Here is a 10,055-nt window from a genome sequence, read left to right on the forward strand (position 1 = left end):
AAATTTAAGAAAACTAAAAGAAATCAAGAAGACGTACGGCGCTGAGGAATCCAATAACTAACTTTTCGGGTCCTCCTAAGTTGTCTGTCACCGCAACATACTATTTACTACCCTGTCTTTCCTTTTCCTCAGATGGCTGGGGCCACGGTAGAAGAATGTCTGTTTCTTCCACCGTGGCTGGGGCGAAAAAATTATGGCTCAGTTTCGTGCAGACACTACCAGAGGTCTCCTCTGACCATCATGCCTTCTATTTGCAGGCCTTGCAGAACAAGCCATGGAACTCGTAGAACCTAGGAATGGGTTGGCCTACTATTTCCGAATAAGTAAGTGTACGCTCGGTTTATTTGGTACTCGCCTCGTTCTTTACGCCGGCTGAAATAACGGGCCGTAGTTGAGTCTCGCAGCAGGTAAGGCGGTTCACACAACCGCTTTTACGGTGCAGACGGCGGGAGCAGCAAACGCCAGTTTCATTCCTTCCGATTTCCCGAAGCTAGCTCGAGAGCGCTGTGACGTCAACCTGTGTTGTTATTAGTGTTGTAAGCCAATTTCCCAGTACTGATGTTGCCGATTCCATGATTGTTTCTTTGCGTTAATCAGTTGTCACTACTCGAACACTTTAGCGTGCGTTCCCAGACACTATTCGAGCATGCATTGGTAGCAATCTGCGTCACAAGGCAGATGCCCTCGACTCAGCGTGGCAAATTCAGCCAGGGACCAGCTACCAAGTGACAAGGGGGGTGGTCGTTTGGTGCCCAGCTTTCGCTGGGTCGCGAGCCAGAGAAGGGGTCGGAGCCAAAGGTTCACAAACAAAACAAATTTTATACAGCAAAGAGACGATACAGAGTATTTCACAATCACTCATACAAGCACATACAAAGTGATCTACAGTACAATGCAACTCGTGCAATGTCACATTCTAGAGAGATTACAATGCAAAATAATTATTGCACCTAAAGTGCACTAACACAAGAGAGAGGCAAATATGGCTGAGGCTTAGCTTAGGTTAAGCCTAGTCAGATGCGAAGAATATTGTCGCCGAGTTGCATATCGAGCACGCCGCTTGGCTAGACGTTCTTCACGCTCTTCATCAGTCTCTGTAGCACGCCGCAACTTTTGCTTCTCATTCCAACGAACAGCCCTGTCTCCAGGAGGCATCTCTATCCCGTGCACGCCTAGCAGAGGCAGGCGCACCCCCTTGTATACCGCCGCTCCAGCATCACGTGTTCACTACAGCGCACCTAGTGACAGAAGCAGGAAACACATTGGTCGCGACGCCTCACGCGACGGCGCGAGCTGGGGCCCCGTTTCTCCTATGTCGTTACGTCACGCATCACGTGGTCCTCCTTGGTCGCGACGCCTCGCGCGACGGCGCGAGCTGGGCCCCCGTTTCTCATCTGCTGTGACGTCACGCACCACGTGGTCATCCTTGGTCACGACGCCTCGCGCGACGGTGCGAGTTGGGCCCCCGTTTTTCATCTGCTGTGACGTCACGCATCACGTGGTATGACATGGAGGTCACGAAAGGTCAATGGTAACGACACCGCCGCGCTCGAGGAGCTGGGTTGGGCTATTTTAGTATGCTTCGCATAAAAGAAAACAAAGTTCATTCACGGGGCACTGCGACAGTCCGACGGCCAGAGGTTCACGACCGAGCCATCCCGCAGGTTGGCGAAGCTGTCTTGCTGGTCCGTGACTGGGCGAGTGGTGTTGTCCCGGGAGTCGAGCGGGCGCACTTCTCTGAAGCTTCGACGGCGGCTCAGGCTGACAGACGGCGCTCAAAGCCCTTCATTTATAGGCGTACTCCGCGTCTGTTCGTTCTTCGCGACAAGGCAGGCGCGCTTATACACACAGTATCAGCTGTGTAATTCCCTTGTACTTCTCGCGCCGATCGCTCGTCCCCATTGGTCAGGCGCAGGGACTAGTTTCGAGGTGCTTCGAGATCTTTCTTGTGTGGCGCCGCCGCCTACGCGCGAGTGAAGAGAGAGAGGGCCTCGTTTAGCACACTCAAGGCTACAGCCTCTCGGTCAGCATTGAGTAGACACTACTCCGACAATCTGGAAGATTCGACGACATGGGCTGACGCAATTCCTTGGCGCCGCACCAGCGAACGATGATGGAGAGGGCAGCAACACACACAAGGTTACGCGTCCTCCGGGGTTTCCTTCTCTTCTGTTCTAGCGGCGCGCGCTGGCGAGTTCGCTTCCGCGAGGAGCAGGTTTCTTCGAATATGCTCCGAATTTTGTGACTTCAGTGTGAATGCTTGCACGGAGCTACCGCACTAATACGGTGCTCGCGGCTTCATCATACAAGCCCGTGCTCAGCAACTACATCTTGCAGGAGCGTAGTCGACACGATAGGTTCCTAAGGATGGGAGAGTTGTATTAGGTGCCGACTAACTGCTGCACAATACTATTGCAGAGACATGCGTTGTACACGTTATATAACACACCGGCCGAAATGCCCTTGCCTTGAACTGAGTGCTGGCCATGTAGCGCGCTTAGGGCGGCTTTAAAGGTTTGGGCCCGTGTATATGCTTCTTTCTGATGACTCCTAGAGTGAAGGGATTCTTTAAATCTTACCGTGAAGGAGTTTAAAGCGCTGGAGACCACTTTACTGTAAAACACTCAAGAACTACAAGAAAAAAGAGTAATGAAAATGTGACAGGAAGGCCGAACTAAACCAGAGTTTATCGCAGGCGAACCAATTGAAAATTAAAGAAAAGGGGAGGGCCTCGAGGGACTTCTTTCCCGTAGGCAGCTCGCGTCCTCTGCATAGTATCCTGCATACTTGTTGCAAATAGCGTGCGCCTAAACGGATGCAAGTTTACCTTGAGGGCTGCCAAGCATGGTCCAAAAGGAAAAAGCGACCGCGAACTCAACTGTGTAGACAACCCTTTCAGAATCACCGCTATGAGGAATAATGCAAGTAGGTGAACCCCTCTAGTGAAAGGAAAGTACCCTCACTGATCTCAAGCACGGCTTTACCTTCCTCTTAGCTGCGATGAGGCTGCGTTATGGAGGAAGGGTAGGATATTGCAATTGATTTTCAAACATTTCCAAAGTAAAAGTCAGCGGGAGGAAATTACTGCCAGGGTGGTTCCAGAAGATGAACGAGGTCTGCCTAAGAAATAAACTGGAGCATTCTAGTCTTCTACTATAGCGAGGTCATAGATGTGATCGTGTAGACCCGGCCTATCCTCGTAAGGACGGAGGATCCTCTGGCTTGAGAGCTTAAAGGACACGATGAGAACCCAGCGTGTTGGTCCATTACTGAAGTTATTTGGAATCTGCATCAACTAGCCAAGCTGCACGCTGTTGTTAATAACAGCTTAGAATGCCGGCAAAGACCAAATAAGAACGGAATGATTGCTCCATTCTTAATGACCAGAAGTTCTCTGCAGTAGAGCCCACGGGAATGATTGTGCGAAAAAGGTTATAGAAAACCGCAAAGGGTAATTCAGTACCAGACGCAGTGTTCTCCTGATGGCTTGAATGATCGGACGGCATGGCTGTGCTACATCGTGTAGACAACAATGATGCTCTACCCGCCTCATGTGAGATAGATGAATGCTTCTATCATGGTTTTTCCGCCGCGCTGGCCTAGTGGTGTACGCGTCCGCCTTGCAGGAGATGAGGGGCGGAGTCCTCAGTTCTCGGGAGTGCCTTCTTCTTAGGAATATCTAGGGAGCGTAAGACCAAAAGCCTCCCCCCATCCCTCTCCTTTCTTGGCCCGGTCCTGTTTCATTGTTCCTAACAGATACCGGACCCTACCTCGTTCTAACCAAGACATTAGCGTGGCGCTCGTTGGCGAAGCTGCCCTTACGCCTGTGAAGATTGAAACAGGCAATACCTTTTTATTTGTAGCCCCCCCACTCTGAGTACGCATACAATTCGCATCTTTTTTATATCAAGCAGCATGTGAGGGACACAGCCAGGCTAGCATGTCTAGTCATTTTCCGTAATGTATCCTACGCTTCTAATGCGAGTGCACGTTGCTGTCATTCATCCCCCTTTGCGCAGCCGTCACGAGCCAGGACAACAAGGTGGTATACAAGCTGTACGATGTTGACTCTCGCTGCGGCAACGCTGCTGCTCTCCTGCGCGCCATTGATCAAGACGGACAGCAGGGCTTCCAATTCGTCCGAGATGTGGCCGAGCCAACCCAGCACTGCTCCAAGCAGGTGCTTTGCGCTGCCTAGAGGCTAACGCACTCCTGTTGTTTATTACCGAACCCTCCTTACTTGTCAAGAATCGGTGGAGACGCCAGTGCGCCGATATGTAACCAGCATCGTCCTGAAGGGGCATCTCTCCTGATCCTTTAATGCTAGGCTTCGTTTTCAAGCTTACAAAGATGGCAGCTGCCTTTCGTGCCTGAATGTTATTTCGGGGTTAGAAAACCTCAGACCGCTTACCTGTATCGTTCGAAATAAAATGGTGTTGGAATAATATTTTGCAGTATTGTCAGCTTCATCGCGAAGCCGTCGTGGACGCAGTATCGACACTGTGTTTCCCTTCTAGCAGTAGTTGCACATTGGCCTCGTCGAATCGCAGAAGCGGTCATACAAGTAGAGTAGTTCCGATCATTTCTTTTTTTTTTGGCTTTGTCACACACAGCAGGATTATAGGTGTGGCTCCTGTATATTCTGCGACCCGAGTTGGCGGCAAAATTCGTGAGCTCTGTCATAGGATTAAACATTTTACCATGCCGATGAGCATTATTTTTTAAGCTTTAAACGTCGTACTATGAAGTAATGTTTTAAAGACAAAAATTCCTGTTGACAATTCACGCCTGCTTACTAGAATAGCCGCCGAAAAAAAACTTGTAACCATATTTAAAATGACTAATTATGTTTTTTTTTTTAATCTTCCATTCTTAGAACATTGGCTTTTTCCAGATACAGATTGCTAGGGACGTCTGAAAGAGCTTTTATGGTCTTTGAAGAATGAATTTCTTGTTGCTCTCTGAAGGCAACTTGATCAGCGTTCTGCAGTGCCTTCGCAAGTTATAGAGCGCAAACTGTTGAGAAAACCGCTAGTCTTGCGTAATGTGTTCTTTCACCGTGCGAGCTGCATCGCATTCAGTGCTTCAGAAGCCGTGGTAGGCAGGAGAGCTTTTGTCGAGCAGTGGCTTTTGCAGCATATCTATGATACGGACGTCCCACGACTACCCACGCATTGCTGCGTCCCTCTGCACGTGCCTCGCGCTGCTTGTGCCGTCTTCAGGTGGATGAACGCAAAAGGGGCCGGGGAGGGGAGAGAGAGAGAGAGAAACAACTTTATTGCCATAGATTGGAGGGATTTAGGGCAGGTGGGCTTGGTGTGGCCCCCAGGTGGGGGCGACTTCCTGGGCCCACGAAATGAGTGCCAGTTGGATGCTCTTGTCTGGCCTTTTGAGGAGTTGGTTCCATCCTTCTTCGGAGGGAGCTGGCAGTAAGGTTCGAGGGGGCGGATTTCCCGCGCAACCCCAGAGGATGTGTGCCTGGGTGGCGATTTCTCCCTGGTAACAATTTTGGCAGACGGGGTCATATTCCCCGTCTGTGATGAGTGAAAGTCTAGAATGGCTAAGGATGGAGTGCGTCTGCAACCTGCGGAGCAAGCTGGCTTGCGCTCGATTCAAGTCGGGGTGTGGAGGCGGGAACTGGCGTCTCATCTCTCTGTAGAGGTTGGTAATTTCGGCAAAGGTCTGGGGAGCCTCGGCAAGAGCGTCTGGATCCGTGGGGCCGGCCGCCCGGTTGGTTAGTCCTCGGGCTAGTCGGTCGACCCCTTCGTTTCCAGAGTTTCCCGCGTGGGCGGGTACCCAGACCAGGTTGATCTTATGGTCGGGAGTGCAGCCGCGAAGGATGTGTGCAGCGGGGTGGCAGATAAAACCTACCGAGTAATTTTGTATCGCTCTTTTGGAGTCGCTTAGGACTGTGCGCGTACGTGGGTTAGCGATGGCCAGCGCGATGGCGGTTTCTTCTGCCGCTGTCGGAGAGTGAGCTACTACTGTGGCGGCGGTGACGAGAGTAGATTGTGGCGTGGTTGCACAAGCCACGTATTTGTTTGCACTTTGCCGTGCAGCATCTACGTATATTGCGTGTTCGTCGGTAAGGTATGTGGCATCTAGTGCTTGGGCTTTCAGCTAACGGCGCGTATCATGGCGGCCAGGTAGCATGTTTTTGGGGATTGGTTTTATAACTAGGCGGCTATAGACCCCTATCGGAATGGGCGTCGTGGGGTGGACGTCGCCTATGGGGTTGATGTTGAGACGGTCAAGTATGAGCCGCCCGTGTTTAGTGCGGGAGAGGCGGTGGATTTGGGCGGTCTTGTGTGCCTCTATGAGTTCTGTGAGCGTGTTGTAGATGCCGAGTTGGAGGAGGTGCTGTGTGCTGGCGTACTGAGGTAGCCCCAGTGCCGCTTTGTACGCTGAACGTATAATGCTGTTCACAGCTTCCTCGTCCTTCCGGTGGAGGTGATAGTAGGGGTAGGAGTAGACTATCCTGCTAATGAGGAAAGCTTGCGTGAGCCGACAGAGGTCATCCTCCTTCATACCTCTGCGGCGGGTGCTGATGCGGCGGATAAGGCCGTTGATCTGATTGGCTGTGGTGCGGAGGCGCTGAATGGCCTCCGAGTTTTGCGTGTTGTTCTGTATTAACATACCCAGAACGCGGATGGTGCGGACCGGCGGTATGGGATGTGTGTCGACTTCAAGCACAATAGGTTCTTGCGGGTCGGGGACTGGCAAGCGAACTCGTCTGTCCCTGATGACTAGTAATTCTGACTTTGTGGAGGAGCATGTGAGCCCGTTCGCCTGTACAAAGGAGTGTACTTTATCGATTGCTGTTTGGAGGGAGTTTTGGATTTCCCCGTCAGAGCCAGAGTTGGTCCACAGGGTAATGTCGTCGGCATATATTGAGTGTTTAATGTGAGGTATCTCTTCCAGGAGCGGAGGGAGGCCTCTCATTGTAGTGTTGAAAAGGAACGGAGATAGGACTGCTCCTTGTGGTGTTCCTCGGGTGCCTAGTGTGATCTTCTCGCTGTGGAGGTCTGCAATGTGAAGTTCTGCTGTACGGTTATGAAGAAAGTCGGCGATGTAGTTGTAAGTGCGAGTGCCTACATTCATTTGTGAGAGGTTTGCCAGGATGGAAGCATGTGACACGTTGTCGAAAGCCTTGCTGACATCTAGGCTTAGGATAGTTCGTGTAGCTCGGATGGGTCTCGGATCGAGGATGTCGTGTTGGATTTGCCACATAATGTCTTGAGTGGAGAGGCCGGTCCTGAAGCGCCGATCATAGTGGGGGGAAAAAGGTCCTCTTGGTCTACGTGAGTGTGTAGTCTATTGAGTATGACGTGTTCCATGACCTTTCCCAGGCAGGACGTGAGCGAGATGGGCCCAAGGTTGCCCAGCTCGAGTCGTTTGCCTGGCTTAGGTATGAAAATCACTTTGGCATGCTTCCAAGTGTCTGGAAGGCGACCCTCATGCCAGTGTTGGTTGAAGAGGTCCGTGAGTGCCTCGACGGACTGATCTTCGAGGTTACGAAGCATCTTGTTGGTTATGTGGTCGTCGCCAGCGGCTGCGGTGGTTTTAATCTGGTTGAGGGCGGCGCGGACTTCTCCTGCCGTGATGTCGGCGTCCATGTTGGTGTTCTGAGCACCCGTGTACCCTGAAGGGATGGGAATTTCAGTGGAAGTATTGATGTATTTGTCTTTCAGGGTAGCGAGGAGTTCCTCATTTGTGCCCTGAAAAGCGTGTATGACACGGGTGAGGTTCTTGTGAGATGTGGATTTGGTGTGAGTTGGGTCCAGTAGATGTCTGAGCAAGAACCACGAGTTTTTGCATCCTAACTGGCCGTTAAGACGGTCGCAGGTTTGATGCCATTGCTCCTGACTCAGTTTGATGGAGTAAGCTTCGATCTCTCGCTCGAGGCGAACGAGACGGAGCTTGAGGGATCGATTGTGTTTTTGGCGCAGCCAGCGAGCGCTAAGACTGCGCTGGGCCTCCCACATGTGTATGAGTTTGGCGTCGGGTGAGGGGCCATCCTCGTCCTGGGTAGTCGTGGAGGTGGCATTGGCGGTGTGTTCGAGCAGCGAGTTTGTCCATGTGTTCAGGTCGTCTATGGGGGCCGAAGTGCGTTTGGCGCGCACGTATCGGAAGGCGTCCCAGTTAGTGTTCCTGATTGTTCGGTTGGGGGCTTTGCTGTGTGTAGCCGTGAAGGTTGTGCTGAGAACATAGTGGTCGCTACCTATGTTCATGCCGAGGTTTTCCCAGCGTGCGTCTGGGATGTTGCGGGCGAAAGTGAGATCGGGGCAGCTGTCCTGTGTGACACTGTTTCCAATGTGAGTAGGCCTGTCGGGGTCTAGGAGTAGTGTCAGGCCCAGTGTTTGGCCCCGGGGAGGGGGGGGGGTGACCACATCCAACATAAACCTCGCGCCCCGCTTCGCCCAATCTTTGCCGTCGTCAGACAGGACCTCGTGGTTGTGAGAAGACTCCTACGATTCAAACCGCCTGTCAGACACCGCTATTAGCTGGAAGGGGAGGGCCCGAAGAAATGCGCTGGGACTAACATACGTAGCACATGTGCATGAGACGTTGCCCATGAACGCACTGCCCAGTAACATCCTCAAACTCTGGCCACACATTTTCCAGACAAAACGGAACAGGGCTTACGCCGGAGGGTGTAATGCGGGACAATTTAAGAAAGAAGTACTGTCTGTCTTCGAATTTAGCCACTGCCAACACCGATGTTCCAAAAAAGCAAGATTTGTGTAAAACTGACTGCCATTGAAAAACAGGCAGACGCTAACTGCTTGCTTCTTTTTCATGAAGTCACAAACTATTTGTCACTGCTTTTGTTTGCTTTTCTTAATTTCATTTTTTTTCCTTCCGAGACAAATGCAAATTTCGAGCTATGACAAGGAGCAAAATGTGTCTGTTTGCAGGTAACGAGATTTTCAATGAGGTCGATAATAAATTGTATACTTTGATGTTTTCCACAATCAGAGGACAGCATGCGGAAAGAAAAAATTCTGGGATGGGTTTATTTTTCTGGGAAATTAAAAAAAAATGAGTTTACCCTAAACGAACCGCCATGACAGCAACGGACGGAGCCAGGATTTTTGTTCTCTAAGGTATTTTCTCCTATCGGTAGAGGAAGGAGCACTAAGGTCAGGAGGCTCGAACGAGCCCCCTTAGATACGCACAAGTCCAGTATTCTTGGACGAACATTTTGAATATTGGAATATTGCAAGGCACTATTATGGGGAAACTGAAGGTGGCGGTCCATTCTTCCGACACGTAGCAACAAGGAAAGTTTTTCTATCTCTCGCAGCGAGTAGCTAAGCGTGCCATAGTAAACCAATGGGCAACGTTTTTGATGGCAGTGAAAACGTTAGCAGCCAGGATTTTTGTTCTCTAAGGTATTTTCTCCTATCGGTAGAGGAAGGAGCACTAAGGTCAGGAGGCTCGAACGAGCCCCCTTAGATACGCACAAGTCCAGTATTCTTGGACGAACATTTTGAATATTGGAATATTGCAAGGCACTATTATGGGGAAACTGAAGGTGGCGGTCCATTCTTCCGACACGTAGCAACAAGGAAAGTTTTTCTATCTCTCGCAGCGAGTAGCTAAGCGTGCCATAGTAAACCAATGGGCAACGTTTTTGATGGCAGTGAAAACGTTAGCAGCCAAAGAAAATACAAGCCTAGAGAGAGGAGATCAGCGGATTTAGTGGTTGTTACAGAAAAAATCTTTCAGACTTTGCGATAAATTGCGTTTATGAACTCTTTCCAGATGAAAAACACTTATATCTAGAATTGGCGGGTGTGTGCATATTGGAGCCGACAGTTTGAGAAAGCGACAGAATAATGGAAAGGCAGGGAAGTTAAACAGAGAATGCTCGCTTGGCTAACCTGCACCTGGGGGAGAGATTTGTGCAGCGAAAGAGAGAATTAACATATTCTACAGCTTGCAGCATGGAATGCGTTCATATTTTCTAGTGGTCAGTAATAATAAATGAAGACCAAAGAAAGCGTGCACTTTCACGCGCAAGAATGTTTCCCTCCGCGGTGGCTCAGTGG

The 10,055-nt window shown here is 50.6% G+C and overlaps 1 long non-coding RNA gene across 1 annotated transcript; it reads left to right on the top strand.

Annotated features, from left to right (window-relative positions):
• The first annotated feature begins 260 nt into the window (after window positions 1–260).
• LOC149362209 (uncharacterized) lies at window positions 261–4,272 on the top strand. The gene is made up of 2 exons (XR_016288486.1): window positions 261–323; window positions 4,020–4,272. It is a non-coding gene; the product is annotated as an uncharacterized LOC149362209 (long non-coding RNA).
• The last annotated feature ends 5,783 nt before the right edge of the window (window positions 4,273–10,055 follow it).

This window comes from Amblyomma mixtum, chromosome 2 (genome assembly GCF_055824585.1).
Source record: "Amblyomma mixtum isolate Tamu chromosome 2, ASM5582458v1, whole genome shotgun sequence".
Lineage (NCBI taxonomy): Eukaryota > Metazoa > Arthropoda > Arachnida > Ixodida > Ixodidae > Amblyomma > Amblyomma mixtum.